Source organism: Haemaphysalis longicornis, unplaced genomic scaffold (genome assembly GCF_048455015.1).
Source record: "Haemaphysalis longicornis isolate Haplotype H1 unplaced genomic scaffold, Haemaphysalis longicornis Haplotype H1 scaffold_5, whole genome shotgun sequence".
NCBI classification, from domain to species: Eukaryota; Metazoa; Arthropoda; class Arachnida; order Ixodida; family Ixodidae; genus Haemaphysalis; species Haemaphysalis longicornis.
The window spans coordinates 179,662,926-179,689,569 of NW_027526385.1; the positions used below are offsets into that span (position 1 = coordinate 179,662,926).

General features: G+C 47.7%; 1 long non-coding RNA gene across 1 annotated transcript; it reads right to left on the reverse strand.

Moving 5' to 3' along the window:
* Positions 1 to 18,830: 18,830 nt before the first annotated feature.
* LOC144139532 (uncharacterized) lies at positions 18,831 to 25,454 on the reverse strand. The gene is made up of 3 exons (XR_013316250.1): positions 25,292 to 25,454; positions 22,800 to 22,935; positions 18,831 to 20,107 (listed from the first exon to the last, which is right to left on the reverse strand). It is a non-coding gene; the product is annotated as an uncharacterized LOC144139532 (long non-coding RNA).
* Between the last annotated feature and the right edge of the window lie 1,190 nt (positions 25,455 to 26,644).

Below are 26,644 nucleotides of genomic sequence, written 5' to 3' on the forward strand. Positions count from 1 at the left end.
CGATCCAGTTCCTGAGGGCAGAGCACGTAGCGGAGTAGCTGGTCGTAGAGGTCATGGGTGCGACGCCGGAGGGGCGAGGTGTCTGCGAGTTGGTCCGCACTGCGCCGTGTAGCCGAGCAGATGGCGTCAGTCGGAGGCTTCTGCAAGTCATCCTCGGTGCTGGAAACGTACAGCAGAAATAGACCATCACCCGCAACCAGAGGGTACTTTCTGCTGCGATGAACATCCACGTCACGACCATTGGCCCTCTGTCCTCCTTGCCGGGTGGCGGTCTCGTGTGAGGACGGGTGCTGGCGCTTCATGTCGCGGTCCTCCTGCCGGTCTTGTTGTTGTTGTTGTTGTTGTTCCTTGATATTATTGGCGCATGCCCAATCAGGGGATCGGCCAAACATCAGTCGTTAATTCGAATGAGATTACTGCCTAGGTGGATGATTCAAAGAAAATTAGAAAAATTTGGAAGCTTTTTTTTCTTGTGTTGGAGGAATTGAGTTTGAAATTTGGTCAATATTGAAACAAAAAAAGGAAATAAATAAATAAATAACTAAATAAAGAAAATTAAGAAGAACAAGGAGAAGAAGAGGAAGAAAGGGAGAGGCGGAGGAGAATTAAAAAAAAAATCAGAAATGGATGCTTTTGGAGAGCTCAGGTGAGGTGCCAGAATAAGATGCGAATTAGGTTGTAAATCTTTTGGAATTTTCTATGAAGCGCAGAAGAGCAGAACAAACATCCCGGCGGCAATATCCCGTTTCTGAAGCCCCAAATGATGAGAGAGCCGGCACTGATAATGCCAACCCCAGGCGATGAAGCGGCACTTCAAGGAGCTGACGTCTGAGGCTTGAAAATCGTCGGCATGACAAAAGGAAAGTGTCGACAGACTCTTCTTCATTACAGTAACTGCACATGGCAGACTGCGCCAGACGAGACCTGTGGAGGTATCTATTCAACTGGGGCACACGACATCGAAGGCTCGTTACAATCGCCTCCAGGTCGCGTGAGGGGCACCAATTCGGATTCCAGGAGAAGTTTAGATGAGAGAAATCTTGCAATGACAATAAGACTGATTCGTGCTGCCCTTGCAGCTTCAACAATCTACGTAATCTTACGGCGGCTAGTAAAGGCGTTGTATCAATGACATCGACAACAGGCCCGGAGAGTGCTACCCTTGCCAGTGAATCTGCGGTCTCATTAAAGGTGATTCCCGCATGCCCAGGGACCCAAAGAAGGTCAACTTCAGTAATATGAGGTGACAGAAGGGATCAAAATGTCCGTAGAAGAGGTGAGTCTTTCGGACTCATTTTCTTCTTCTTTGCCTGTCTCCGACGGTTTCTCCTTGGAATCGTCTTCTTTCTTGCGAGGCACGAACAAGAATAAGGGGAGCATAGTGCTGAGGAGTGCAGAATGACCACTGACACACTTCCAGTCAAGAACCCGAGTTCCCCAGCCATGCTCCAGTTCCTCTGAGCAACCAGCAACGTTACTCTTCCTAACCGGCACAAAACTGCTAGTTGATGGGGATGATGATGCTTGCGCCGGTTATATGGCTCTTCAACACGAGGGTGAAATTTTTCTAGTCTAGCCTTTGTGCAAGCACTGTGTCTGCTACTTCCCTTTCAACACTAGCTACATCCTTTGACCAAAAGCTTAAAGAACTCGCCGTTCGACCTCCGTTGGTTTGAGGAACAGTCTGGTTAGAATTGTACCAGCCTGGGTTCAAACCTAACCGATCTTGTATCTTTTTTAACTCATGTTATACTTAGGTAAAAATGTTCAGATTGACTGTACACAATTTTTTAGTAAATAATAGAGGTTCGATTTCTTTCAAGGTGCTTTGAGGTGCAGTGTGCGTACCACTATCGAAAGAAATTGAAGCTTTGTAAAGTGCAGGAAGTAGCGGATCTGTGCTGCTGGGAAAACGGAATTACATGAATCACGCTTGGTTTATTTTTGTTAAAGGAGCCATGAAGACAACACATAAGTTTGTGTTATTCGAAAGATTTCGTGTTTTATAGTGCCCCAGCGCTTCTCCGAATGCAAACGATGCTTTATTCACTGGGGAATTAATTAATTTAAGTAAGAATTTAGATTTTTCCACTAAATCGTGCGTTTCGTGGTATGCAATGACATCACAGGGCCTTGTTTATCATTAGTGAACCTAGACGGCGCCACCACACTGTGGCAAGCCGTTTTCTGCCTTTGGGTTGTGAACGTATTTGTACTTGGCTTGTTTTGTTCGTGGAAACAATCATTCGTGAAACATGGTGCTCGCTCGACAAATACGGTCACGTAAGACATCATCGCTTGCGTCAATCGACCAGTTCCACCTGAAACAACCCCAAAGCCCCGCAGTCCTGTGCAGCTAAACCAAGCATAGTGCGCGCAGTGCAGACAGCAGTACGCATCGGTACTCCTATGTTTACGTGTGCTTCCACTGTCTGTCCAACCATTATTAGGGCTTTAAACAGAATGTGCCCTAAATGTAAGGGCAAATAGCTCATTCAGCAAGCTCTGCATAATTTGCGTTTGCTTTTGCCGCCCTCCTCCAATTGCAGAGCGGTCTGGTATGACATAGGTTTTTTGGCGGGAAATTTGCTAGTGGGTCGCATGGCCATTCCCTTTTTTCCTAATTATTTAGCTTATTTGAGCGAAGTTTACGTTAAACGTGGTGTCAGTATGATCCTAAGGGGGCAATCTTTTGAAGGAATTAAACTTGTGTTTTCTCTTCATGGCTCATTTAAAGATTTTGCATTTCTCCACAGAATATTTTCTTTTTTTGCGGGTACGAAGCCATAGTTACTGCATTGGTTATTGCATTTTAAAAACAAGGTAAGTGAGAGAAATACGTGCAGCTGGGAAATACGAGTGGGTTGTTATAAGGTTGACTAGCGGGCTGTAAATACGCATAAGTGCGCAGCACATTTCTTCGCAACGAGGACGCTGGAATGCAGTTATCGCAGCGTAATTTATCACCCAGTGGTTCCGCTCTACGGTACATCTGTTACTTCACGTGGCTATCGCCGTATTTATTACAGACAACGACATGTGGTGCAGGCTCTCTGAAAACAATTCTTCAGCTATTGAATATCATAATATTGGCTTTTCTTGCAAAACAAACCAGGCAAGACTGTTGTTTAATCCACTGAACAGCTAAGAAAAATACGCATCGGCTTCCATAAAATTTGGAAATATGCAAAGCGCAGTCCCACATTTTCGCGTTACAATAATGTTGTTATCCAGAAAAGCTTTTGCTGCCAATTGAATGTCGTAAAAGCGATACAATTACTTTTTACAGTTCTCACACCAGAGCCGTTAGTGTAGAGCGAAAAATATGCCAAATGTGAATATTCTGAATTAATTCCAATATGCTTATTGGGTATCTTGCTCTCTTTGCCCCCCTTTCCAATCTCCTCATACAAATGAAAGTTGTTTGATAGTCTTCACGGGAAGAGTTTTTTTGTGTGCCGTGTTTTTATACAGTTGCCGTGCTGGGTTGCACCCAGAAACCCGCCAAGCTTATTGGTGAGGGACCAACAGAGACACAAAGGTATGTATTAGATGCAAGGCATCTGTTACACTGGGCGTGTCCCGCGTTGACCGCCGTAGTCCGCACTGCTCCTTACGCATGCGAAAACTCTTCTCCGTTCTTCTCTCCGACAGCTTTGCGTTCTGCGCTCTCTCCGGCTCATTATCATAACAACAGCTGGCGCGCTTCGCCTACGTTCGCATGTGCTCCAGCGCGCTTGTGCGCGCATGTGTGCGCATGCGCAACTTTCCTCCGCGGTCTCCTCTCCTTCAAGCGCGCATATAAAGCGGTGAGCGCTCGGCGCCCGTTCAGTTAAGCACGCGCTTTCGCTTGACACAGTTGCTCGACTCCGCTTGACTTTGCTCGTGCTTCGCTTGACGACGACGACTCCGTTGAATCTACCGATGAAGACGGTCTTTACGTACTTGGAACTGCACGTGTGATTGAGCACCATTTAAGGTTCACTACACTGCAACCACATTTGGATAACGAACATAACGGAAACGCGAATTGAACCCCGTGAGATGCCTTGCATCACCCCAGGGTTCCCCTCGTAGGAAGTTGCGGAATTTTTTTCTCTCTATCCGTACCCGCCGCAGTGGCTCAGTGGCTAAGGCGTTGTGCTGCTGATCGCGAGGACCGGGGTTCGATTCGCTACCGCGGCGGCTGCTTTTCTGATGGAGACGAAAAGCACAAACGCCCGTGTGTGCGAGACTTCGGCGCATGTTGAAGATCCCCAGGTGATCAAAATTAATCCGGAGCCGTCCACTACCATATCCAGAAATCTGGGACAGGAAGCTTCTAGTTCAGCTGGTTGGCACCACGTGGCGTCTCAACCTTCAAGATTTCAAACTTCCCGCGGTGACGTAATCGGTGATGCGGGAAATGAAAATTATAAGAAAAAGAATTCACGTTTCCAGTAGCGGGCTTTATCGCCGATCGCCTTTCCGTGTGTGGTCCTTTATCTACACCTCCCGTTAAGCACACCGTCATGCCAGCACTGCTGGTGCTTTCGATAGCGACCGAGGCGACGTCGCTATCAAAGTGAAGTTACTTTTGGCACCGTCGGACGCCGTTTTTTGAGCTCTGCGGAAAATAAATGCGCCGGTAAAAACAAAAGAGGAGAGAAGGGAGGAGGAGCATTATCTTTTTTTTATTTGTTTCTCTGGGGGCTAGGATAGCTGCAATAGCCCGTCTTGCTCATGCGAACGGCCAGCGTGGGTTTCGGCGCAGGTCTAGACCAGTCGCTGTGAATAACTCGCCGTATATGTACGCATCAACTTCTTGAACATCATCGCCATCATCTTCATCACGTCATCAACTGGCGTAGCAAGTTAGGCATTTTAGCCCAGCTAACATCGCCAGACTTCATTAAAGATCGCTCTCTCTCTCTCTCGGCGCAATAAAATTTCTATCAAGACAATTAGGTACTGACGACCGACCGAATTTATCGCCGGCCCGTTCAGATATCGAACTCGTGTTTGCTGATATCAAACCGTTCTCGTCGCAAGCCGAACCGGCCAAGCCGGCGGAGCAAAAGTCGAAAAAAAAAGTAATCAATGTACTCGGTAGGTACCAATAAGTAGTTGAAATAGGTTCCGAGACCCTTCCGCCGCCCCCGACAGTAAGTTAGGAAGGAGAAAAACCTCAAATATCCAAATCGTAGCGTCCGCACCATCCGGCCAAAAACCGGCTACGAGTAGGGCGCGACCAAGGGTGGGGTAGGCGGGCAGACGTAAAGTTGAATAACTCAGCAACCCTAGGGCCTACAGAAACGTATAACCACTCGTTGCGGTCGGCAGAGCAAGGGTTACCATTCTTTAAGGTTCGGACCCATAGTGCCTAAGATAAGCAGGATCAACGCACAGGCGGCGTTGGCAGGATTCACAGACGGAAAGTCGAGCGTCCTGACGTCACGTGACTATTTACAGTGGGGCTCCTCGATTTACCGTCCCGGACTCACCACGGACTCCCCGAGCAACAATCCGGCATTCATTTTTCATATTCATTCCTATGGCATGGAGAATCTTCGGACTACCTGCGGACTATCCTCGGTGAGTCCGAGGCGGTAAATCGAAGAGTCCCAATGTTTCCAGTTCTTTCGAAAGAAACAAAGAGGGAGGAGGAAGCGATCGGCGGAGATTGAGGGGTGCTTTTATCGCTCGTGACATGCCTAATACCGAACGTAGGGCAATAATTACAACGGCAATGCGTTTCTACATTGATTCCTTGAGGCATAGGAGCCTTGCGTTACAGCTTTCCAGCAATTTCCAACACTTGCACCACTAACCTGCGGGTAATACAGAGCGCCCAAGCGCAGGCTCTGCGTGCGTGTCTTAGTTTGCCGCGTTGTGCATCAACAGTGGGCACCATTTTCATCGCTCAGGAACACCCAATAGCAACGTACGTGGCTACTGAAACACTACGCCTGTACATCAGGCTCCTCACGAGGCTGCCTTCTCACCATCTGGCGCAGCTTCCTCAAAATAGACCACGATCTACTTTTTCAGCGATTATCACAACGCACAGGGCTGCAATCACTTCAAGGTACGCCCCTGCGGGAACACCGTCCTCCCCGTTGTGGTGCCTGGCACAACCTGAGATTCGCCTCATTGTTCCGGGAATTCGAAAAAAAGCCGACTTGTCACCATTGACCCTTCAACAGCTTTCTCTGCTGTTACTGCATGAACGGTACAACGACTGGAAACATGTGTACACGGATGGCTCAGTAACGTCATCCAGTTCGGCAGGTGCGATGTTTGTGCCAGCAGATTTTGCCACAACTAGATTCCGCGTTTGCCATACCACGAGCTCGAGCAGAACTTGCAGCCATTCGTGAGGCTCTTGATCATGTCATCGGAGCTACTCATCAAAATTGGGCGATCTTCTCGGATTCCAAGGCTGCCTTACAGAGATTACGCGCAGGCATGCACTACGGCCCCCTACACCAATTGGTGACAGAGATAAGAGAAAAATTCCATCAAGCCATCACAGCCGGCCATGACGTAATATTCCAGTGGCTTCCACGTCACTTCGGAGTCATCGGTAACGTGTTGGCGGGTGAAGCTGCCCGTACAGGCCATGAGAGCGACCGCACCATTCTGCTTCCGCTTTCAAGGACCGATACCGCCACGACACTTCGCTCCTTTGCACGCAAGATTACCATGCAGCAAAGGAGCACACCGGACTTCTCGAATCCCCGTCTGTATATTCAGGATCCTCTTCTTCAGCGCCGTATTCCGTATGGGCTGTCTCGGCCCCAGTCAACTTTACTTTGTAGACTGTGGTTGGGAGTGGCCTTCACGAAAGCCTACTCCTTCCTCATCGGGATGGCTAGCAGCGCCCACTGTGACGCCTGTGGGGCGGAAGAGACCATAGAACATGTGCTGTGTCGCTGCCCCGAATACTCGTCGGAGAGGAGCATTCTTGCCACCGCGCTCAGCCGATTGGACAATCGTCCATTTACAGTGGAAACTATTCTATGTCATCGGTCTTTACCATCGACATCGCTGAAGGCGACGAAAGCCCTCTTACGCTTCCTGAGTGAAACGAACTTGCGTGAAAGACTATAGCGCCCGAAACGGGACTAGAGAGCGCGCGTTCCCACTCCTATCTCTTCCTCTTGTCCCGCCCTTTTATTCCCTGAGCACCATTCCCCCAGTGCAGGGTAGCAAACCGGGCTCTACACCTGGTTGACCTCCCGGCCTTTCCTTTCTTTCTTCTTCTTCCTCTACAGGGTTTTTGTAATTTCCTAGAAAAGTGCTTCTCGGTCCCTGTAAGTCTGCTTGCGTGCTTTGAAGAGAGAGAGAGAGAACAACTTCATTGAATGGCTTGCAGTCGGTTAAGATGTCTCCCCACTGGGAAGACGGGTCTTCACCGCAACGCGGCCATCACGTCTATCTCGGGCGCCGTGCTCCTCGAGGTCTTGCTCACTCGCTACTCCTTCGGGTCAAGAGGGCCGCCGCCCCCTTCCTGGGGGTGCTTCCCCCCTTCCCCTCAGTTTCGCTCAGTCGCTGCCTTTCCACAGCTGCCGAGACCTGCTGCACGGCCTGAAGCTGTGCTTCTCGATCGTAGGTCTTCAACGCCGTCTCAATTTGCGGCCGAAGCGTCGTCATCTTGCTGGCCTCTCTTGGGTTCACTCTGCAGTCCCCCAGGATGTGAGCCGCGGTGGCTCTCTCCTTCGCACACAGTTTACTCACATCACTTTCATAAACACTGGGGCACACGTACCTAGCTAGCACGGGGGTAAGTAAGGACCCCGTGGAGCTGTCTACTTATCAAAAACTTCGTTACTGCAATATCGTGTTTGCGTCCCTTCATTGACTTTCGTTCCTTTGTCTTTTGGCGCGAATAACTACAACAGACAACTGCGACACTTCCAGCCGCACCTTCCGCATAATCGTAGCTCTCCGTGGCTGGTGTGCACATTCTCTACTCACGTGTCACGCGAGTTGGCGTCAGCCAGCACGTCCTAGGCTAACTCTTGTTCCTCGCCTTGCAACGTGTTGTGGTAGCGCGGTGGACGTTGATTCGCGAAGAATGCAGTACCTGCATTATATACCAGACCTTCGTACAAAGAATAAGTTACATGTAGTGGCCCTTGCAAAAATTGACAACCTTGCCCCCTTCCATTTCTCGGCCTTCTCCCTCAACGCCTGTGTCTGGCTACGCCAGTATGGTTCGCTATCCCTGTAATATTCCAGTTCAACGCCCAAGTACTTCACTGGAGTGGTGACCCAACTAATATTAGCAAAGGCTGGTAGTGTTGATGACCATTTCCCATGCCAATATCCTTTGCACTTTGCCCAGTTCACAAAACTACCCGTCACCATGCCAAACATTCTGACCGTGTCAACTACCAATTGAATAAACCCTTTCTTCGTTCATACAAAAAACAGCCACGTCGTCTGCGTAAGCCAAAAGTTTGACTTCCGACTCATGTAGTCTGAAACCTTCGATGGCACTATTTCTGATTATACTCATACACAGGGCCCCCTCAGCCCAGGGCGCCATGGCTGAGGGGGCAGCCCTGGAGCACCGAACGCCATAGCTCGGCAAAACTGGATGCCACTCACTCACACTCACTCAAAAAAATATATTTATCCTAACGCACTCACTCGCACTCGCCACTCCACCCTCACCACGCGCACTCACTCGCGCTCATGCTGGCCATTTGTCTTCACCACTCGCACTCACTCACGTTCACGCTCACCACTCCGCACTATCAACTCGCACTCACTCGCGCTCACGCTCATCCCTCCGCCCCGCCACTCGCACTCACTCGCACTCACGCTCGCCACTCAGGTCTCACTACTCGCACTCACTCCCGTTCACGCTCACCACTCGTCGTCACCATTCGCACTCACTCGCACTCACGCTCGCCACTCCACCTTCACCACTCTCACTCACTCCCGCTCACGCTCGCCACTCGTCCTCACCACTCGCACTCACGCTCACCACTCGTTGTAACAACTCGCACTCACTCACGCTCACCACTCATCCCCACCACTCACACTCACTCGCGCTCGCGCTCACCACTCAGCGTCACCACTCGCACTCATCCGCGCTCACGCTCACCGCTCGCATTCACCGCTTACACTCCCTCGCACTCGCACTCACCCCTTGCAATGGCCACTCACACTCACTCGCAATCACCACTCGCTACCTTCACATGATCACCCACTCACGCTCATTCACAACCACCGCTAATTCACGTTACAACTAACTTTGTTTTCTTACAGCACGGGAGTTTTAACTTCGCCCTTTTGTAAACCAGATGAATCGCTCCATTTTGCGGAGACCTTCAATGCGGCCCTATTAACACCGACACAACTATGTTACGTGAAGCGAGAAAAAAATTGGGTGTTTCATTGTTTCATTTCAGATAAGCTTCACATTGGCTGTGAGGCATGCCGCAAAACAATCATTAACTCCAACCAACGTGATCCAAATGACAAAAAAAATGCCTGTATTGCGAGAATTAAACCTCGAAGCTTTCTTCCGTGCAACCTGAGTCAAAGTCACAGTTAAAATAGAAACTGATTCAACAGTGTTAGGATGGCGGAATCGGATAGACATCGGCTTCAAATCGCGGGAAACCCAGGTTCAATCCTCACCAAGGGAAAGGTTTTTCTTGAAGCGCTTGATGTGCCTTCGCTTGACATCATCATCGTTTTCTGAAACCCACTTTGTAAGGTTCGCTTTTCTACATGGATTTTACTCAGGCTCCCACGCCACCAGCGAGGAATAAAAAGCTTCACATAAAAAAATGGCGAAGTTTGCACTAAGTTGCGCAAGGCTTACACCACAACGAAGCTGGATGATTTCTTTCTCTGTGGGCACTCTCTTTCGATGTAAGAACCACGACGCATTGCATTAGGTTTGAAACTGTTTATTTACATGTTGCATAGTCGCTTTTCACTGCGGTAGTAGTAGTCATTGTCATATCCATCTATACCATTGTTCATGCATGACTGGCGGGTCCGTGTCGTTTTTTCCGCAGGTGAAACCGACTTCACGAACTGGGCGTCTGTAGCGCGAGCTTCCTTGTGTACCCCCTTTGAGGCGCCGACGTACGTGAACTGTTGTCTTCGCATTTTTTTTGCGAGCGCCGTGTTCAAGCCAGGACGACGCCGGGCGCTCCTTGTGAGACGCTTGCTCGTGCGCTCGGTAAACAGCCGGAGTAACTATGACAAAGTTTTTTTGATGACGCCGCACACCGCACACATTACGGTCAGCAACAACAGCCTCACTGTTAAAAGCACGCTGAAAAAGGAGTAACACGTAACCTCCCAAATCGGCAATGCAGCTGCTAAGCGCAACAGCTACAAAATATTTCTCTTGGCGGCAGTCTTTCAGTTATAACGGCCGACTCCAAGCAGTGGCGTCTGCTACTTTGCTAGGCCGGTTATTGCACCCTCAATACATAAAAATGAATTTCACCTTCGTTTTGTAGAGTGCGCTTTAGGTTGCAGGGTGAAAAAAACACGAAGTGGAAATTGTGAGCGCTACTGTAAATTGATTTATTACAAGTACATTATTTCCTTCGAGACCAGTCGGAAGGGTTACAAGATACAAACAGAATGGGTGGAGGGGCAAGTGTAGGAAAACGTTTCACAATAACTCACAGGTGACTCAAAGCATCATAACTCAAAGCATCATAAGCTGGTAAAAGGCACTTTTCCTTTGTTTTAATTTTTTAGTAGCAGTGCATTCTCTGCAGGACGCTTTATGGTTTAACACGCCGAAACTACGCAGGTTGTGAGGCGCGCTGTAGCGGAGGGCTCCGAATTAATTTTTACCACTTGGGGATCTTTAACGTGCGCCTCATCTCGAAAAACAGGCGTTCTTGCTTTTCGCCTTCGCCAGAAAAGCGCCCGTCGGGGCCGAGAATCGAACCCGCGTACCTGGCGCCTTTTCTTTCCATGTGTCAACTCTCTGTAAGCTGCGTTTCATTAGGTCCATTTTAGGGGCGGTCAGAATTACCGAGCATGAGTGCATGTATGCGCTCTGCTCGCTTTATATGTGATAGACTTCCTAAGCTTCTTATTGAGGCATCTTGTTGTCCCTCATGATGTCCATGCAAATATTGTACTGGTAATAAATTAGTTGATAGCTGCGTTTGTGCTGTACCCTTGGTTCGTGTGATCTCACTAATTATGTGTACCATAAAACCTAAAACGCAGCCCACAATAATACGAACCCAACTAGACCTCTCCTTTCCACTGCTGACACTTCTTTCACAATTGTTATTCCCCTCGCCACCACCGATTTCTCTTTCACAAGCTTCGAAATCAGCTGATAACGGCGGTAGCACCCTTATCAGGCGTTACCTGAGCAACTTGCCGGCTTTGAACGCCAACGTGAGCCGATAATGTTTCAGCATGAGAGGCTTTCAGCGCGACATTTTCGCTCGTGTATTTTATGCCTAAGCACGCGGCCATCACCGATTGCCGGGTTATGCGTGCACTGGGTGGTGTGAAACAGAGTTTCTTACATTATACACTAGAGAGGAATCTGGCGCTAGCGTTTATGCGGCTCACATCAAGGCCGTCTGTGTCGTCATGGGCCGCCATTATACATCGAGCTCGCCTTTGTTTCATTATTGGCTTGGATTGAAACGTTTTAGTGACCGAAAATTTAAACAAAGTGCCACAAAACGCGAAGAATATATGGCAATTATGCAAGTAGAAAATAAAAACAGGCTGTTTTAAAACCAAGGAATAAGAAGCAAAGCGTATTTTTGTCGGAACTGTTGTGCCTGCTATTCCGCAGTCCAAGGTTGTAGTTACGAACAAGGTTAATATTTGGGGGGGGGGGCAACTCAACTCATTAGAGACTCTGATTTTATTATTTTACCATTATTGCAAATATTAGGTTGCTTGAAGAGTTCGGAAAGTTTTTTGGAGCGTGCCTATTACAACGTTGCCTTAGTGGTGAACCGGAGCACCGAGGGCCAACTAGTTTAACAAGCAAAAAGAAAACGTGGCGTTAAAGAGTCGTGCACGATGACAAGATAGGACGCATACAAGCGCCCGTATCTGTTGTATCGTTGCTGTCGTATCTTGTCTTCGTCGAAGTACGTTTTGTTTATTCTTTTCGTCGGCTACAAATTTCGCGGCGGCATATCACCCACTCAGTCATGCGTCCTTCGATTGCGGTATGAGCAACGTCAGGTGCGATCAAGCACTGCCTGCTGTTTCATCGAATACGGCTACCACACAACAGGGAGGATTTTGGCTTCCTTGTAGCTTATAAACGTGTTAATGCATAGTGAAGAGAGCAAATCCCGAAAACCGCTTAAGAATCCAATTGTCACGCCAAGCCCAAGCCAAAAAAGGGGGGCTTCCCATGACCCCCCCCCCCCCCCCCCGACGACATGGCTTACGGGCGGTGTTTCCTCTCTAGTATACTTACTAACAAACTCTATGGTGTGAACGAAGGGGGGCGTGCATGCATAGCTAGTCTTCATACCGCTACCGATGACATGCGCGTTGTGCTGGCGGGAAATTTAAAGGTGGAATCCTCGCGGCTCAATTCGACTTGTCAGCTGTACTGAATGCGCCATTCGTCACACCACACAGGGGTCACAGTACCTCTCCGCTAGTCTACGACGATCTACATACAGTGCAAAAAATATGAGGAACACTAGACTGCGAAGAACTTTCAGCAAATCAGCGCAGCAAGCGTGACGAGGACTACAGTGTTTGTGCTGACCACAACGCTAAATACGAAAAAAAAAAAAACACCAGAAGCAATTTCGCTTTCATAGCTAGCAGGTTGGCGACTGTGAACGGACAGAATGAAAAAAGCGAAATGCGGAAGTCCAGGTCCCAATTTCCACTTGGGCAGGCAAATTCACAAGCGTAATGGTAAATGACCGTCGATGACAACAGAGCAGCGCGAACAGCGAGTATCTTAATTTTCGCTATCTGAAGACATGAAATATATATTTCACAAAATGCACGCAACAGTAACGATTCGAACTCCGTGATTCGGTAAGGCGAATGAGGAGTCATACATAACGCACGATTCTTGTGAATGTGCACGAACGGATACACAAACTTCAGAGGGAGACAGGGAACTAATGGAAGGGATGCAATCGGCGAGTCAGCATGGCAAATACTATGTGAGGTTATGCTAAAGCGAGGTTACTTCGTTTGCTTGCGAAAGGTACGCACGTCGGCGTATATGAGTCACTGCAACACTGCAACATAACGAAACGTAAACATTTTGGTAAAGTTTGCAAAAATCAGCAGCGGTAAAGTTTTCAGGTGTGTCAAACACCCGGACAGCAGCAAATCACATGCCTCAAGGCAAGCACCCTAACTGCCGTAGAAGGATGTGTGACGCCAAGTCCGCGTGGAAGCGAGCATCATAACAGAGCGCCGCCGTAACAAGTATAGGCAAATACTGATACGTTCAATACGCAAAGGCATCGAAAATGAGCTATTGCTTCCACAATACGCAACTCGGCAATCCGAACCGTTTCGCCATCCTGATACGCGAATCAGTGAGAATCTGCGATACCTTTTCAAACAAATACGGGCACTCGCAATTTGCGCTTCAGAACAGCCGGCCATTTGACAGCTGCAGCAAGCCGGCCAATTATGTACACCAAGTACTACGGCACTAGACCACGGTGCTTCCTTATGCCTCCATCGCAGCGCTCAGCGGTCGTGAAGTGCAATCGCTTTGTTGCGACGACATTACCGACACTAATTCCAACACAAAACGCTGCGAGCCAGAAACATCATTCGGCGAGAGTGTGCGCAACAGCCCCTCAATGAGTTATGACGGTGAGAGTATCAGTGAATTATGGCGTCAGACGTCCATCCAAACCGTATTCCTAAATCAACAGGTCACTGGAGAGTTGATTCCACGGTGCCTTAATTATAAAAAAGAGTAGCCACATATTCCAGAGGCTAAAGGCAGTCGTTCTATTAACTATGCGTACGAGTGGATATCGCCAGCAGCAATTACCACAGAAAGCGGCTCCTGCGACGAATGCCAACAACGAGTGATGCTCACCGCGGTAAGCCCCGCACTTAGCCCCGGTAAGCCCCGCAACTCGCACTCACGAGTGGTGAGTGGGGCTCACCACGAGTGGAACCCGCACTCGCGAGTGGTTAGTGGGGTTCACCGCGAGTGGCTTTCGCACTCGCGAGTGCTGAGCGGGGCTCACCGCGAGTGGAACTTGCACTCACGAGTGACGAGTTCCACTCGCCGCGAGTGGCGCTCGCACTCGCGAATGCATGCTCGGCGTGGCCCGCTGCGAGTGGAACGCGCACTCGCGAGTGGTGAACGGGGCTCACCATGAGTGGCGCTCGCACTCACTCGCACTCGCACTCACCAGACCAAAACGACGGTGAGGCTCACTCACCACTCACTCGTGAGTGGTGAGGGGGGGGGGGGTGAGTGCACTCGTGAGTCAGTTTGCCGACCTATGCCGAACGTTTCATTTCAATTGGGGCTCCCAACTTTTTGTTCATGATCAGCCGCGTAGTGCAATTGCGGTACGCCAGGGCGACGCCCTCTTTAATTACAAATCCAACGTTCACATGGTCCAAAATACAAAACAATGTCTCGTGTGACACACAATCAAACGCTTTTTCCAAGTCAATCTGCAGGACTGCACCCCCCGTGTGCAGGGCGTCGCAGCACTCGAGGACACCTTGCTTTATGGCTTCACCGGGCATTTGCAGTGTTCGTTTGGGCTTCTTCATGGGAGAGGTGCAGCAGAACAAACCTGTTTCGGAGAGTCCGAGATGGTGGCTTGGGGCTGGCGCACCTGTATGTGCGACAGCTGGTAAACCGGGTTTTGTTTTTGCGAGATGTTCTTGACCCGTTCCTGCAGAGTGTCATGCAAGTACGGCTGGCGCGTGCTATGCCGGAATATGTAGTATCAACATGGTGCATGCCAGGTGGCGTGTATAGGTATTTGAAGGAAATAGTTATGACGGCCCATTTTCTATTCGCACGTTTATCTGACGGGTACCTGTCCTCTGTGACACGCAAAAAACAGTATAAGGACATTTGCGATGTTGTTTTCCCCGTCCTATGTGTAGATATAATTACCGTGCTGGGCCAGGCCAAAATGTGCTAAAGCGCGTCAAAAGAATGGAGGTTCACCCTTGAGTGGAAACCGTTTTCTTCAAATTACACACAGGCACCTTGTCTGTTGGAATGTGGATGTAGAATAGAGGGATATTTGTGTCATGAGGAACTCAGTGTTCAATTTGTAAACAGCCAGAAATGATAGAGCACGTTTTTCTGCATTGTTGTGCCGCGGTATAGGACCCTTCATAAAGATTTCCCGCTGAGCCCCCATGGCATACGCTATCTAGCGGTAGAAAACGAGGAGGGGGCGCCCTTGGACCCCGTTATGTTGGTGGCCTTGCATAGCATACGGTGCTCGCGCATGGCCTGGCTCCGCGGTGATTTGGACGTCCGCCCTACGCGGCAGTATATTCGTGAGTCCATATCCCAGTACGTAGAAGTCCAGAAGCGCAAGGCATGCGCTCCTGAGTGGCTGTCAAGGATAGAACCCTTGATTACGCTTAGGGAATTTTAGAGAGACATCAGCTTTCATAGGTAGGTGGCTTGTCGCTCGAGTTGCTCACGTAAATCAGTTTGTTTTGTGTTTTTGTGTTGTGTCGAAGACCGGCATTAAAGAAAAATCCCGTCATTTCCACGAAGTGAATGATGATGAGAGGGGCGAAGCTAAAATACTTATCGGTAAAACCGTGAAACATTCGCCCGCACATCATATAAAGACTCGACACGTCAAGCTTACCACCACTCCGTTGACAAGCCCGTCGACGACGTCGATGTTTGTGGTGATTATGTAGGGCTTGTTTGGGACGATGAAAATCTCCATGGGTAAGTTGGCGAATTCGGTGTGTGACATTTTAGCCACCTTGGCCATCGCCTTCTGGAGACCGTCTTGTGTCGCGCACCCCCGGTACGTGTCTTGAGCTCGCAGGCGACGAACGACAACCTCTTCTTCTTCCTCTCCTCCTTGTTGGGTAGCAACGAACGCGTTGAACGTTTTGACCTCTTCGGCCAATCTTTGGTTGGCCAATCCCTAGTGGGATCCTGCCACAATCATCATTAATGTGCCGGATACAGCAGCAACGAGGGACGGGACAGGGCCCGAGCAAGAGGAGCTTCGCCCCTAAAAAAGTTGTGGTAGCGTGGTGGTAACGCATTCAGCTCATACTCCGGAGACCCAGGTTCGATTCCCACTCGCACTGAAATGCGTTATTTATTTACTCTTTTCAGCTGCGTCCGTATTCTGAGCGGGATGATAACAACAACTTCTCCAACAGCAACGCCGATTGTTCGCACAATGGGGCACTTCAGGCCTTCGCCTTTAAAAATCGCCAGTTGGACATAGAGCTACTGAGAATTCGTGGGGAAGTTGGCTTTGCCGTAAAGCGTATTGTGTGTACTTTCGTCTATTGACACCGTACACGATTGAGTTATTTGTGATGGAGAGGGGTATTGGTATACAGTTTCACTCAAAGGCTAAAACGATTCTTTGCGGCGGCCGCTTTTCTGATGGAGGCGAAAAGCAAAAACGCCCGTGTGTACGAGATTTCGGCATTTCGGCGCACGTTAAAGATCCCCAGGTGGTCAAAATTAATCCGGAGCCCTCCACTACGGCGCGCCTCATCGCCTGCGTTGCGTCGGCGCGTTAAACCCCTCAATCAATCAATCAATCAATCAATCAATCAATCAATCAATCAATCAATCAATCAATCAATCAATCAATCAATCAATCAATCAATCAATCAATCAATCAATCAATCAATCAATCAATCAATCAGTCAATCAATCAATCAATCAATCAATCAACCAATCAATCAATCAATCAATCAATCAATCAATCAATCAATAAAACGATTCTTTCAGAGATCCTTCGAAGTAATTTTATGTCTTCGAGGTTAATGTCTTCGACGTAATTTCGGACTTCGTTCTAAACTATACCTACGGACGCCAATCTAGATTTGGCTAAAACAACGGCTTTAACGGTGTACTCAGTATGTGTTATACCCATCGTTATGCGTACTGACACACCCGGGCATGGCCGGGAACTACGGCTAGTTTATCGTAAGCTGCTGTGAGCGCACAGCAGTATCTCAGAAACTTGTGCTCGTACCTTTTCTTGTTACTGCCTGTTTGTTTCTTTCAAGAAATAATGAAAATCGCCACGGGCTACCAGCTGTGTCGTGCAGCACCCAAAGAGCAGCGGCGATGAAGATAAAAAAATTGATGAGCCAATCCACTCTGTGAAGGTGAATGACCAGCGAAGCTTAGCGCGCAATGCGCAGTTTTTCCAATTTTATTTCAGTTATATTATAATTTTTTATTTATTTATTCATTTATACTACCCGCCGCGGTGGCTGAGTGGCTAAGGCGTTGTGCTGCTGAGCACGAGGTCGCGGGTTCGATTCCCGGCCGCGGCGGCCGCTTTTCTGGTGGAGTCGAAAAGCAAAAACGCCTGTGTGTACGAGATTTCGGCGCACGTTAAAGATCCCCAGGTGGTCAAAATTAATCCGGAGCCCTCCACTACGGCGCGCCTCATCGCCTGCGTTGCGTCGGCGCGTTAAACCTCCACAATCAATCAATAAATCTATTCATTTGTACTCATTTCCAATTTGTTTTTATTTTCATTTATTTTATACTATGCTTTATTTATTTACACTAATCTTTTACTTGTCTTTTTCCTCATTTTCATTTGTGTTCACATTATTTATGGATGTATTTTTCTTTTATATCTTTTCATTGTTTTATGCACGTATTTTCATTTGTTTTGATATATTTTTATTTATTTCTTTATTGAATGTCTTATTTTATTTTATTTTATTTTATTTTATTTTATTTTATTTGTTTTTTAATCTTTAATATTTATTACCTATAATTTAATTTTGTTCATTGATTTGTTTTTAATATTTAAGCTTCGCCTTTAAGGGTGGAACGAGAAAGCGTAAGCGCTCTCCCTTTGTACATTTTTTGCTAAGTACGCGTCGCAGTCAATGGGCGCGCTACATTTCTTTGTATTTCATTTCTTATGCGCGCCCGCTCGCTATCGTTTTCGTTGAAGTTTTACGGCGCCCAGCGTCACGGCGCACACGCAAGGCGAACCCGCTGGCTCGTGCGTGCAGAAGGCGACACACCGCGATAATCATTTTCCGATGGCGCGTGCATTACGACGCACATTTTGGCGTCGTGTGGCGTCGTAAAAAGACATTTGGCGTGTTAAGTACTTTGTATACATTTGCGGTAAATGTGAAGTAAAGGGGGTGCCAGGGAAGGGGGCGTGGCATACATCTGGTAGGATCCTGTTTCTCGTCCGTCACCTTCCGTTAACTAAAATGCATGGGTTTATCCCATGCTATGCTGAACTCGCCTGTCTAGACCTAAACGTAAACGGTGAAGTTGAGGTGCTATCGAGAAAATTCATTTCATTTTGGGTGACGTAGGAGCTGGCGAGGTCGTATTCCCCTCTGCGTAGCCTACACTCAATGTACGTAAAACAAACCCAATGCTCTCTGCGAAGTCCATCCTTCTGTGCATGTGAAAAATTTAAAAGTTTTGTATCCCACGTTTGTTTTACTTTATGTGGGGGCTTAAAAACCATCTTACGTGGGGCATTTTGGTGGATGGAGGCGCATTTATTAGTAAAACGAGGCTGGACTTTACATATTTGCACTATTTTCTGTAGGGACTTGTATTGTTCCCCCTTATACTGTGACGCAGCCAGGAACGACGCAAGGTTTTTGAAGAAGTAACGTTTATTTGGAGCGAACGTTTGCTCCCTAATAAATCAAAAAAAGAAACACAAATGTCGACAGTGAACAAAGTGGCATGCACAGTCGAGCGTCGGCGAAGTGAATGTCAAGGCGTATGTTCAGCCCGATTTTATCGATAGGTGCTCCTTTCCGCAAATGTCGGTTAAGACCGAGAACACTATAGATTAAACGAGAAGCTTCAAGTATAGCGACCACAAGCAACACATGTTTCCTATCAAAATAAGATTGCGGGTGTGGCGTACAAAAGGAGGAGGACGACACCCGCGCTTCACTTAACACAAAACAGATAGCTGGGCGCGGCCAGGAGCTAGCACCAAAACATAAGCACAAAAATCAGATCGGCGTTGTTCTCGGCAGTATAGTTTTGTGTAGTAAATTACCAAACCCGAATGTCAGGAGCCTAACGGCAGTCAGTACCAATAAATTGGCCGTAAGATGCCCACTCCATTTTAACTACGCAAGAGAAACACTAAGCTATTAGGCCATTTTTACTTTTATTTTCTGGCATAAAAGGAAGCGCTCACCTTTATGTTGATCATATGACATTTTCAAGGCGCCTACAGCAAAGCTTGGAGAAGAGAACACAGCAGCTTCATACGGCGATCGTAATTATATAAATACACGGGCGTAGCCTACAGCAAGCGTGTATTCGTACGCTTTCAGAGAGAGGAGGCTGGTTTTTCTTTCTTGGGTAACTCAAACGTGAAAAGTTTGGCCTCGTATCTGTCTGTTCACCGTTTCAACTGTTCTGTGTGTTCATCGTTTCAACTGTTCAACAAGCTCAGGGGGAGCTCCTTGCTTCAGTCACCATGAATATGTGCATTCGCTCCACAGGAAATCCCAAGGTTTGTTTTCCTGGGGCTTTCCTTATCCGCACCGTCGCCTTCACACGCAATGAGAACAGAATGTGTATTTGTTCGCCAAGTGCGTTACTTGAAACGAACCAATCATTCGGGAGAGGCAGGTTAAGAAAATCTTCCTTCTCGCAAAGAAGCCAACCATGTTCGAGAAGTCTGCCTGCACCTTTAAATGCCCAACGAAAGATGTCTATGTCAAACGGAATCGAAAGAATTCCGTTTGATCTCCGTCTGAAGCACAGTTTTTTTTGCACTTCATATAGAAACACATCGGCTGCGCTCTGCAATCTCCTGCGTTCAGGAATCCTTGGGTCTTCGAAGCTCTGCAGACACTGCTTGTTCAAGTTTTTTTCTGGCTCGAGCGTGCAGGCCCATCTGGAGCACCCTTTCCATTCCAGGAGGTAGCCCTTCCTCTGCAATCAAATAGCGTGAAAAATCAATGAAAAACACATTATTCCGCTGCATATGTTTCCATACCATAACGAGGGAGCTCATAAGAATATGCATGGCTAACATATCTCGATTGCTTACTCTTCTATATCTCGGAATTTGCAAAATATGTTTTACAGAAAGTTCGGTTATGAAAAGCCAGACCAAAAGCTGCGCTAGGGACGGGGTCTGAATACGAAGCACTGATGGGGGGCGCTGGAGAAGACATGCCCATGGAAGTTAATGCGCTACCTATACAGCTTATTTAAAGTGATATCTGCAAGGACTCTTGCGGAACCACACACGTATTTGGGTTTGTTTCGTTTACGTCAATGCGCACTTCTGTCGTCTCACAACCGAGGTTCGTCGGCTAATTTATTCGCGCATTGCGTCTTACATCATGTATTGACGCCGCGTGAAGCCCAAATTTAAATTTTTTTGGGTATTTCATAAGCCGGAAACGAATTGTTACTGTATTACTCTATAATCTTCTGTTAGCATCGAATTAGAAATTTACCAGCCCCAAAGAAATAGATCCGAGTGGGCCCACTACGAAAGTAGTAAACTGGCCTCGGATTTTCATTTTAAAACTTCGCCCTTAACAATAATTTATTTATTATACGCAATTCTAATTCATAAACACGTATAAATATTTTATTTGTTTTTATGCAAGAAGTTTTAGAATCATTTACACACATTCCGGTTTTGCACCACCGGCCACATTTCTACACGTTGCAAATTGCTGCAGAGGCGCTTTGTTGCAAAATAACTACATCGGTTCGGTGCGTTTTGGTTTCATCTTTGTCACAGCTGCCCGTACAAACGTTTTACATATACCTGTCACTTGTGTACCACCCGCAGAAGCAGAAAAAGCCATGCATACGTTCCCGGGTACGGGTGGAGCCTATTCAGCTTACTGCTAACGTTTCACTTGCGCGGCTTAGGTATTCTACTACTTCATACAAACATACCTAGTACACCGGCACTGTTTCTAAACCAACTTTGTGTCCTTAATGATAGTGTCCTTCACGCAACTCATTAAGTGGCGTCGGGCAACGAACAGAACTGGTTTTGTATTCCTGTAGAGCTTCCGAGATCTACTACGACCCGCGGTTGTTTCGTTTGACCAGTCAATACCACCGGCTTTGTAGGCAACTATCTGCCTATGCTCGGCGATTCCGTGCACAATTTTTTTTTTGCTTCTTTGGCTTTTTAGCCCTTTCCGGCGCCCGGAACCGGGTTGCGCTGCATTCGATCCTCACCGTTCGTCGTCCTTTGAAGTCTTCTATTCGTCAGCTATAATACGCGCTTGCCTGGCCTGCAGCCGTTGTTATATCGTCTTTTTCTCGGTCCGTTGCACTTAGTGCAGATCCACCGTGAGGGGAGAGCAAACCTGCTGTGGGCTTTACGGTGCGCTTAAATGAGGAGCTGTTTTGACGGGGAAGCCTTACATGGCTATGTTTGCTAAAGCACGCCTCCGGAGCCATCGTGCCTCATAGCTCACGTGTAGCTGCGGCGTGTAAAGCCTTCAAATTTGAAATTTGAAATTTTTTCGCGCGCTGCCTCCTGCTGGCGCCAGCTACTATGTGCAGGTCGCAATCTACACAGCCGGTTGTGGTCTCTGTGCAGATATCTGGGGCGTGCATAGGTTCAACAGTGGCACCAGCACTAAGCAACATTTTATTTTGGGAAGTTGACCGAGCCGTAAAACAAGATTTGTATTTATATTTATTTGGATATTGAATAAGTATTTGGTGTTTATAGATCTAACGCATTTTATTCGGTTTTCAAGCTGTTTAAGGAGAGGGGCAAAGGTTTCTACCTTTACGTCTAAGTTCCGAGGGACAATGTGCTTCAATTCTCCTTGAACTTTCGCTACTATTCCAAAGCAATCATGTTTGCTGGTCGTATTCCCCCGGGTCCAGCCCTTTCTAAGTTTCCACTCGGCCCACTCGGAGATTGTCAAGAACGTGTTGGCCACGTCGTGCCTTTGCTCAGCGCTAAAGAAGTCCTGTTCGCATATCGTGCGCGAAAGTTTTTCGCGCCAAGTTGGTAGATTGGAAGTATCTGGGTTCCCGCGCACGGCTCTTCGTGTGTGCTGCAGCGACTGTTCAAATGGCTGAAGCGAGGACAAATGATAAACTGAATACGGGGGCAATGCTATCAGATGGGCGAAGAAAAATCGCAGTTATTCTCTATCCGCGTTCTGCCTCGCGCCATTTGAAAACTATCGCTGGTCATTAAAACGTGAACGTTATCTTCCGCGCGGCCAGGAAGCGCAGAATCATGTGCGCGAGTATTGACAGAAGGGTTGCAGGAAGGAAGAGGAGCTACTGGTGGTGACAAGTTCTCTTTAAAGCACTCTACACTTTCACAGACTGCGAATGCGGCGTGATATACTCCGTCGCTTTATCATGCGGTGGCACGTATTTAGACCAAACGGGACGGGACGGTGCCTAATTACCGCTTAAAGAGAGGACGCTAGCTATCCGAACTGGGGGCGCCGTCACACCTTTCACTCCATTGCCACCAGTGCGGCTGCGGCCCCGAGCTCAATCAAATGGTTATTGTGATGAAGCACAAGAGCCAGCGCACCCGGGAAATAAAAATGAAGACACGTACGTGGGCCATCATTCAATTGCATTGACAGACAAGTGTTGCATTGACAAGTGTTACCTGCGGTAAGGGGGGTAGCCAGCACCGTTCGAAGACTTCGGGGTGAAGGGGACTTCCTTTTTACCCCCACGGCCGTGGCTCGAGCGTCTACGCCATGCGAGGGACAGTCCACGGGCAACGAACACTTGTGTGCTACCTGCAGCACCCAGACCCGATTGTGAGTCTCTCGCTAAGCATGTAGCGTCTGATAATTCGGAAGGAGTGGCTCGTTGAAATAACATAAGCTAGCCAGCCTGTCAGGAGTGTCAAGCAGTGAGCATATGCAGATCATTTCTGTTTTGCTTAAAAAAAAAGGGAATTTCGGAGTGGTAGTAATGAAAGAAAAGGGAGAGAAACATATATCCGATATCCCACACCCGGATATATATAGGTAGATAGATAGATAGATAGCTAACGCGCACCAAGTGCGTCAAATAGCTCATGAACTACTACAGCTTTCTGTTCTTGTTTTCATGGATACCTATTTATCTACCGTTTTTATTTTCCACTATCCAGGTGAGCGTCAGTTTGAAAACAAATTATGCCCTTCGACAAGTAGGCACGGTGTAGGTGTAGACCCTCGCTGATGCGCAATGGAACAATCTTGTGGCCTGTTTGCTCCTGCACAGTCAAAGCGAGACAAATTTTTTTGGTGCAGTGCGAAGCTAATGTTTCTTATCGCCTGCCTTCAGCGCGCAGAGAAGGGGATATTTCTTTTTTTCAGCCTTGCACACTACGCACGTGACCAGAACAAACATATGCTTGCAAAGTTGGTGCTCATCCCTTTTTTCTATTTCGCGTCCGAGAACAGAGCGCTTATTTTCCTGCGATATATTGGAAATGAAAGCTGCGTGAGCGTGCAGGAGGTTGACGGTACGCTAAAGATAAAAAGGCCGCAATAGACAGTGTCAGCGCATTATCAACAGCTCATGGTAGAACCGATTCGGCGTGAACCGGTAACAGTTATTTATTTTTCAGTTCAGTTCCGGATGGTGTTCGGTGTGTTAAAAACATAACGGTTCGGATTCGTGTTCAGTTCCGGTCAAAATACCGGTTCGGTTTAGTATTTTGGCTAGGTTTGGTTCCGGTTCGACACACTCATATAACTAGTAGAAAAAAAAAAACTTCTGGAGGAACCAGAGGGAATAATGCAAAAAGGAATTGTCTCACGATGAAAAACCAAACGGTACTTACTAATGTTTCGGCTGGTGGACCAGCCTTTATCGGTTTAACACATGCACTCTGGACAGACATATGCTTTTATAGGTGCGGAAAGTGCGCTGCACTGCGCCCTTGTTAATAAAATAAGATTGCGCGTTAGGGCGAGGAAAAGTGGAAAGAGAGGGGCATGGTACACACTGTAACAGCCTACAAATATGTTGTGGTGAGGTGCCAGTACGCTTGCTCCAGCAGTTTCGTAAACACTGTATTTGGGTTGATAGAATGTCGGTTTCAAAACGAAGGGAAGCACTGCTACGTTTAGTGGCTGTACTTGGGAGGTAGCTTATGCGAACTTTGGTGTATTGGCTTGAAGGGAATTAGAAGCGAAAAGACAATTCCGTGTATAATCGGTCAGATACGACAAGGCTTGGTTTACATCCGCTCCGCTGTTAAAGAACAGGTGCATGTGCGAAATATTCGCGTTACTAAGACTGAACCTTTAAGCTGCTCTTCTAAAATATCCACCTGAAAATATCCCCAGTGTAAGAGGGCAAAAGGATGCAATGCGAATGATGGCGAGGAAATGCCGATATTGTTGGACAACAAAACGAGGGACAGGCAACCAGTGCCGCTGCTAAATAGAGCAAACGAGACCACTGATACGATCACAACGCGAAGCAAGGTGTGCGAGGGGCGTACGAGCACGAGGTCGCGGGTGCGATTCCGGACGCGGCGGCCGCTTTTCTGATGGAGGCGAAAAGCAAAAACGCCCGTGTGTTCGAGATTTCAGCGCACGTTAAAGATCCACAGGCGGTCAAAATTAATCCGGAGCCCTCCACTACGGCCCGCCTCACCGCCTGCGTTGCGTCGGCGCTTTAAACCCTACAATCAATCAGCGAGGGGCGTACAAAAAACAGTGTTGCGGGCTTCTGAAGACGAAGCAATCATGGCTATCGGGCCGAGCGCACGCGAGGAAGGGGGAATAAGTAGATTATTGCAAGGTCCACCAGTGGATCTTGCAATAACTGCTTGGAACGGCTAACTGGGGTGGTCTAAATTATTCCGTAGCCTCATTACGTTCATAAATCTCGGGTGCAGCTTTGGTACGAAAAAACAAAACAAATTAATTATTCCCTGGTGTGTTTCATTGCTACTATTACCGGTAGCGCAAGCTCTGTCATTCACTACTGTGCCTGTCCGGGCTTCGCATCAAGGTAACCCATTACCAACAAGTAAAAAATGAAGCTGTGCATGTGTTAATGGGGTGCCCTAACCCATTGGAGAAGTGTTCTAAAAAAAACACTTCTCCAAAACACGCGGAGACAAGCTGGAAAATGACAGCAATTACGTACCTTTAGAGCCCTTTGTCCTTGAAATGGATGACCTGACGGTAGCTGTCTCGAATCGGCCCGCTGCTGCGCCGCGCTGGCACAGTAGTCGTGAAAACCTTTCGGCGCCCCGATTTATGTGCTTCGCATTCAGTGCGCGAACTATCTGACGCAAGCGTTGGATCCCTTCATATGGCTTTGTTCACACAATCGCAGTTGATAATACAATGCCCGAAGAACACAGCGCGACGATGATGGGGTGTTTATTTATTTTTTTTAAATTCAATTCTGCCAGAATTGGAACAAGGCCTTGGGCAGGCGTGGGCAGAAGAGACAAGGAAACCCATCGGACATGCGCATTGCACATCAGGAAGTACATTATATAATAATACACGGGTAAAAAAGTACATAACAATACAAAAATAAGGCATGAGAGTGCTGCCAACAGTAGCAAGCAAGCAAGCACACGCAATGCGCGGATAAGCTGCATGAGTCTTATATGAACACGTAACTGCGCTATGCGCGTCAGGACTGACGGCAACAAGAAGAAAAGCGTAACGACAAGACATGGTGTCTAAAAGTCATGCTCATATATTCCTCATACGTATATCAGCAAGAAAATGTAAGCTTAAGTTTCCTTTAACATGCGCACAAAGGATGCAGTAGTAGGGAAGTAGTACCAAGTTTGATCGTAGTCGGTTCCACTCGCGTTTAGTCTGTGGAAAGAATGAATTTTGAAAGACGTTCGACAAGCAATCTCGGATAGTTTTTTCAGTGTGAAAGGCTCGGGAGGAACGCTTGTTGACATGTGTTAAGTATGCGTGGGTATCAAGACCCAGGTCCATTTCCGTCGTACCGCGCCACCGTTCAAGACGGGGACAGTGCCGCCCCAGCAGGACCGTGCACTCCGTAGGAAACGACAAGTGGCAACTTAGTCGTGACAACGCGCTGATGGTTACAGCCGCGGGAACAAAATCTGAGGGAAATAAACCACCTAATAAAATCACTTCGCAGTTGTTATCTGTACGTTTCTTTTTTTTTTTCATATGTACAAAAGGCGGAAGTGCGAGCAATCCCTGCACTGAAAGCCAAAGCTATAGCTTCAGGCTAAACTGAACCTTTTCCTCCTTATGGTTTGAACAGGTGTTGAAGGATTTGTGAAAACTTACATGAAGACGGATTCTTTATTTACCTAACCTCCTTACCGCTGGTTTTTGTTTACATCATTTTTGGTTTGCATAAGTTCGCGTCCTAGGTTCGTTACACGAAAGGCACGCGTTTGTACACCATGCTATTCCATTATTAATTATGGCGGTTCACTTTCAAGCAAAAGATACCCTATTTACTGTAATCAAGCTGCTGTTTCGACTACCCATA